Source organism: Antrostomus carolinensis, unplaced genomic scaffold (assembly GCF_000700745.2).
Source record: "Antrostomus carolinensis isolate BGI_N321 unplaced genomic scaffold, ASM70074v2 scaffold30379, whole genome shotgun sequence".
Lineage (NCBI taxonomy): Eukaryota > Metazoa > Chordata > Aves > Caprimulgiformes > Caprimulgidae > Antrostomus > Antrostomus carolinensis.
In genome coordinates this window covers 73,438-79,224 of record NW_010339725.1, presented here as the reverse complement: position 1 = coordinate 79,224, position 5,787 = coordinate 73,438, and the positions used below count along the sequence as shown (strand labels likewise).

The 5,787-nt window shown below is 39.1% G+C and overlaps 1 protein-coding gene across 1 annotated transcript in view; it reads left to right on the top strand.

The window, feature by feature from the left end:
- Positions 1-5,787, top strand: part of LOC104531157 (adhesion G-protein coupled receptor D1-like) — an 80,545-nt gene that overhangs the window by 16,855 nt on the left and 57,903 nt on the right. The window lies entirely within an intron of this gene.

Sequence of the window (5,787 nt, the reverse complement as noted above, 5' to 3'; positions counted from 1 at the left end):
CTGCTGAAGGACTCCCTCTCCAAAACTCAGCACCAGACAAGGTCAGCCCCATCCTGGATCTTAGCAGATGAACAGACAGCATTGTTATGAGCATGAGAAATATGTTTTTACTGCTTTATTTGGGTGTGCTACTGCTAGGGAGGACCCAATGGAGATAGTGACGAAGCCCTGCTCCTGACAACCCTTGGTTAATAAATAATGAATATATAATATAAATAATTTACAAACTGTACATTTAAAGAAATGTGTACTAATAGTCTGTCAAATTGATACTCTCTGGCACATTCTCAGCTTTCTACAGACACCATCCTAATAGTATAAATTAACAGACTGAAGAAGAGCTTCAGTAGGATAGTGAGAGTCCTACTGTCACATTTATCACTGTGTGCTGCTAACAAGCATCGTGTCCTCTGTGGTACAGCTAGAGGGATTTTGTCAGCTCTGTTGGCATGGATGCTTTGACTATACGGCCATGTCTCAGGCTCTTGTTAATTGGTTTGAATGATGGGTTTGTTCTTCTTTAGTAGCTTTGCCAAGACAGCTACTTCTGCAGGATGGGCTGCATGTGCTCATGAGGGCAGCACAGAGGCTCCTGCAGATACAAAAGTCACCTCACAGCATAAAGGAACTCTAGTCAGGGTTATACCACTGAGCAGCACTGAAGTCTTTTCAAGGAATGAATCATCCCAGACTGCTGTTAGGAGTTACTGATTCAGTAACACTGTTAGCACAACTACTCACCTGGTAATCCTGGTTAGACAGAAGTCAGGGTCATGGCTTAGAACAAGATGATCTACTATCCAAAGAGCTTAATTAATACCCACAGCCCTCTGTATTACTCTAACCATTTGAAGATGGAAGGTATCTTGTTCAGGTCACCTAGTTTTTATCTAACCATTATTATCTTTATTACTTGTAAAGCACCTAATGACCCCAGCTGGTTTCCAAGTGTCATTTTTCTAGGAACTCTTCATACTGATAATAAAATGCAGCTTTGCCTGAAGAGCTTCCTATTTTGTGAGACATAAGTAGCATGGGAGAAATGTGCTATTATTTGCTCTGCTTTAAAGAGCAGTACACAGGGATTTAGCCAGGATTAAACAGGGCGTCCACCAATTAAATACCATTGAAATATTAGTTGATTCTCCACTGGGGAAGAATTCTGAAAGGTCTAACTTTCAAATAAACAGATTTCAGATTGTCATGTTTAATGGGATGGTACAATAAGTTTTAATATTATGCAATATTAGTAATTGGAGATGAAATGCATTTCATGTCCAAGTCTTTGGAATCAAGCTTTCCCAAAGAGATGTGAAATGCATAACTAGGAAAGGCTGGTCATGAATAGACTGTCCAGTTCCTCATAGATGTTTAATGGTTCCATTTTCAGTATTTTCTCCCTTCTTAACTTTTTGGTCTAATGCATTTTGATCTGCCAAAGTTTGTGCAGAATGTTTTTGCATTGCTTTCTCTTTTCCCTTTATGATAGTTTAGAAAACAAAATGAAAGCGCTGCTGAGATATTACATGGATGTGCGAGACACAGTCACTTTGATGCATAAAACCTTTCCCCATGTGACATAGTACTGTAAAAGCCAGTATAAAATAGTTTGGTATTTTTTAAAATGAAACGTAATTCCCATCATTTTATGTTGTATTTTGACCCCTTCCACCTAAAATCCAATTTATGAACAGAAAAAATAAGAGAATTTATGATTTTTTTTGCAGGAAAAGTGAAATGCTGAAAGGTGAGAGGAGTATTTCCAGTGTAGAGTCTGTATGTTCCTAGTTCAGATCCATAAGAATTCTAAATGCTTGTTGCAGATTTAAATGGGAGATTGTGCAGGCTAGGTAGAAAAAATGTATTAATTTCTAACACCCTCCCATCACCTGCACAAGCTTGATATTACAGCAAGGTGGCAATGAGAATGGGCCCATGTGGAGTCTCAGTTGATGTTGCCACTAACAAGCCAATGAAGGATGGCATCCCATCAATGTGCTTTAATTCCAGTTCCTCTCATTTGGCTGTTATGTAGTCCCTCTCTCAGAGTTCATCAGAACATCTCATCCCAAATCTCTGACCAGGACATACCATTTAAATTGAGTGTTTAGGATTATCTTGTGGTACTAATGTTTTTAACCAGTGAAAAAAGTTGGTATCTTCATTGTGTAATTGGCATGATGTTAAGATTCAGCCAAAGACAAGCTTCCTGGCTTTTGAGCTATACAAGCAGACTATGCTCAGTTACAAATTCCTAAAACATTTGCTAAGTATCTGCTTCACATGCTTAAGCAATAGAGCCTACTGAATCAACTAGACAATTGGAATCTTCTCCCAGGCGTCCTTGGAACCCTGTTAAGGAAATGTTAATATGCTGTGGATTTTAAACACGTATACATGTGTATTCACCATGTTCTGAAATTCATGAGCCAAGGTTCAAAGGGCCTGTATAAATCACCCATTAAAATACTAGATTGCCAATGGTCTAAAAAATTGTTGCAATGATGTTATATTCAATCTTAAACTTTTGTATATTTTATTTTTCTCTTCATAAACGAAGTTCACAGATAATATGAGACAAGAAAAAGAGGGTGGGAGTATGTGACTGCCCACATTTGTTCTGTTTATACAGCTATTATATATCTGTGGCCATATAAATAGAACTGGATGAAATTTTTCCACATGGACACTATTTTTGACAGAACATTTATTTTTTGTCTAGATTCTGTTCCTTACAAAAACGGGTCTCCTTTTCATGAAAAATTTAAATACACTATTGGAAATGGATTGCCCGAAAACGGGAAAGGTTTTCATCAAAAGCTGTATTTTAGTGCAAAAAAGTGACTTAATTCTTCAGGGGAATTCTACTTTTGGTGCTTTATATTTCCATTCTCCTATGCAAAGTATAATTTCCCTTTCTCTCCATTGTACTGATAAATGCAGCTCTCAGGGTAGCACAAACGGGCAGACATCCTCTTCAAGTGCACCATAACAGCCTGTGACCTAATGCACCAGTCAGCAGAACAGTAAAACCAGGTATGAATAGTTCTACCACCCCTTGCAGAAAGGCAGGCAGATGCACAGAAAACAACAAAAAAATAGAGGAGGATATAGATAATTCTGAAGAGTTGTATAACAAACCAGTACATATGCAGCAGCTTCAGTCCTAGAACATCCCTAGAGAGAACACTTTTGACCTGGAAATCCATGAACTCTTGACACCATTTCAGTGCAATAAGTGTTCCAACTCAGCTCCTCTTCATGAGATTGATTTTATTTTTGCTTTTTTTTAAAAAAGCTTTCCATTAATGAGACATTGCAGTTTTTCAAAGAGTTCACTGTTCACAACCAGAGAGTATGACATACTCTCTGAGTTCAGACAAAGCCAAGATGTCTCTAAGCAACAAATACTGGAAATAAGTAACCTTCCCCAGAAGTGACCTGCCACATAAATACTTATGGCGAGCATTTCTAATGACCAGAGAGCTGAGCTTGTATAACTATTTGTCAAGGATGGTGACCTTTTCTTCCAAGTTATGCTAAATTCGAGCAAGAATCTCTTTAACTCCTTCTCTTTGTTCTTTCACATGGTTAAGTTTATCTTTTCCACTTACAGAACAATAGCATGATCCAGACCTTGTCAGTTTTGATGCACTGTGAACCTGCCCCAGTGCCCCCCTTCCTGCCAGTACTGGCCCCACTCATTTTCACACCTTCACCAATATCCAGCAGATTTCTCTAGATATTTACAGTTTTTGAATTTCCTGTGGTCATAAGTGCCTTTATATTTTCTCAAGACTCTTTATCATTGCAATTTTATTATAAGGTACAGAACTGTGTTAATAATTTATGCACCTGGCTTGGGGAGGAATTACAAAGTCTCACATGGATTTAATTTTCTTTCAGTGAGATATTAACAGGAACAAGATTGTAAGATATCTTACGTCTGATAGTGCATTCTCTTGAATGCTTGAAGTATTGAAAGGTGAGGAATACTGAAAAATTGCTAGACATTTATGGAGCAGACTGTCAGGTGGGTCTAATTTCTAGGGATCGTACAAATGCAAGAAAGTTCTTAGGAATAAGCTGTGAGTTCTTGATTTTTCTTCTTGATCCTTTCTCAAAACAAGTTAGAGTAAGTCAGTCACTATTCCATTGTATGCCAGCTGGAAGTGATCTCCAGACACTGAAATCTGCAGAGATGAAAACACATTTTCATTCCAATATTTCAGAGAAAGAAATTGAAAGAGAGAGATCACACAGAAAAATTTTCATTTCTGGAATTTTAACTTAAATGTGACAAAATGAACCTCCACTCTGATATCTTTGTGCTACCCAGCAGTGTGTGAAGAACTTTGAATGCTGTGAATTAGCTAAAACTAAGCTCAGAATACAAGCGTAGTTGAACACTACTCCAGATTTTATGTTAGTTTCAGCAAGAGTGTGAACACACGAAAGTCACAGTGATTGTGGAAGAACAGTATGAACAATACTGCTGATTAGCTTGAGATACGTGTATGCAGTTTAGCTGCTTTCAGTAGGATTAACAGTTTTAACAAGTTTATTTCAGGAATGAAATAACCATCTTGGAAAAACTTACAACCATGTGGTACTCAGATGTCAGCCTGTCACTGACCTCTTAGCCTGCTGATGAATTGGCCCATGTGGAATTCCAAAATTATTTGTGTTTTTATCACTCTGCTGTAATGTCTGTATTAAGGCTGGCCCAAATTCACACTTGCTTGCTGAGATTCATTTATGATGTTGGTTTTAACTTGAGAAATGATAGCATTTATTTGGGGTTTTGAAGATTAGTGATCATCAACTGTTTTAAATGAATAAATAAGTTAATTGAAGGTAAAATGTGACTAAAGGTGAGCAGAGTGTTCCTGAAGGGACATGTTCAGCCCTTGACTGCTTTTGTGGAGTTGCATGGGTGTAATTAGAGGTCAGCATATGATCAGAATTTGAAAACTTGATTGAGAAGTCTTTTCGCAACTCTGATCAAGTTAGTGAGATTGAGAATTTTACAATTGCCTCTCCCCAACAAAATGTGTCAGTGGGACATTCAGAGTAGTTGTGCAGATATTAACTAATTTGTGTACCCCTCCTCTCGGAACCTCTGCTTGCTCTGATCAAGCTTCTCTTTCTGGTGGGAGAAACAGAGGTAGAGTAAAAAAGTCCCTCATAACAAATCATTGCTAAAACTGTACTGTCATGGGTTCGTGTCTGTCTTTTTCCTTCCTCGATCCACAGAACAGTTTTCCAGCTTTTGCTTATTCTGGTGCAGCCAGAACAAACTCATACCGCCAGCTGCCCTGCAATGTTATAGTTAGGAAGACAATGGTGCATTAATATAGCTGTGGTAAGAAAAATAAATAATCCATTTAGTTTGATGTGTTTACACTGGTTTATGTTTGCTTCTTCTGGAGAAAGTCCAAGTAGAGGGCACCCAGGGTGATATGCTCCCTGTAGTGGTTTTCTTGCAGTACTGTGGTATGACAGTCCTCCGTGCTGCTGCAGGCTTGAACTGGGACAGGAGCAGCAGAAGATGGGAGATGAGTTGTCCCCCCAGGTAGGCATCCTCTGCTGGCACAGAGCCTGGGGAGATCTCAAGCTGCAATGCCACCTCCTGCGCCCAGCACCCAGCAGTACCTCCTGTTGGAGGGGGAACGGCTGGTCGAGAGGTCCTGATCCTTGGGTGGGAGGGACAGATGAAATCGGGAGGAGAGACATGAGCAACACTCCTCTGGTGCAGTCAGGTGGAGGGATGTCACAAGGGGCTTC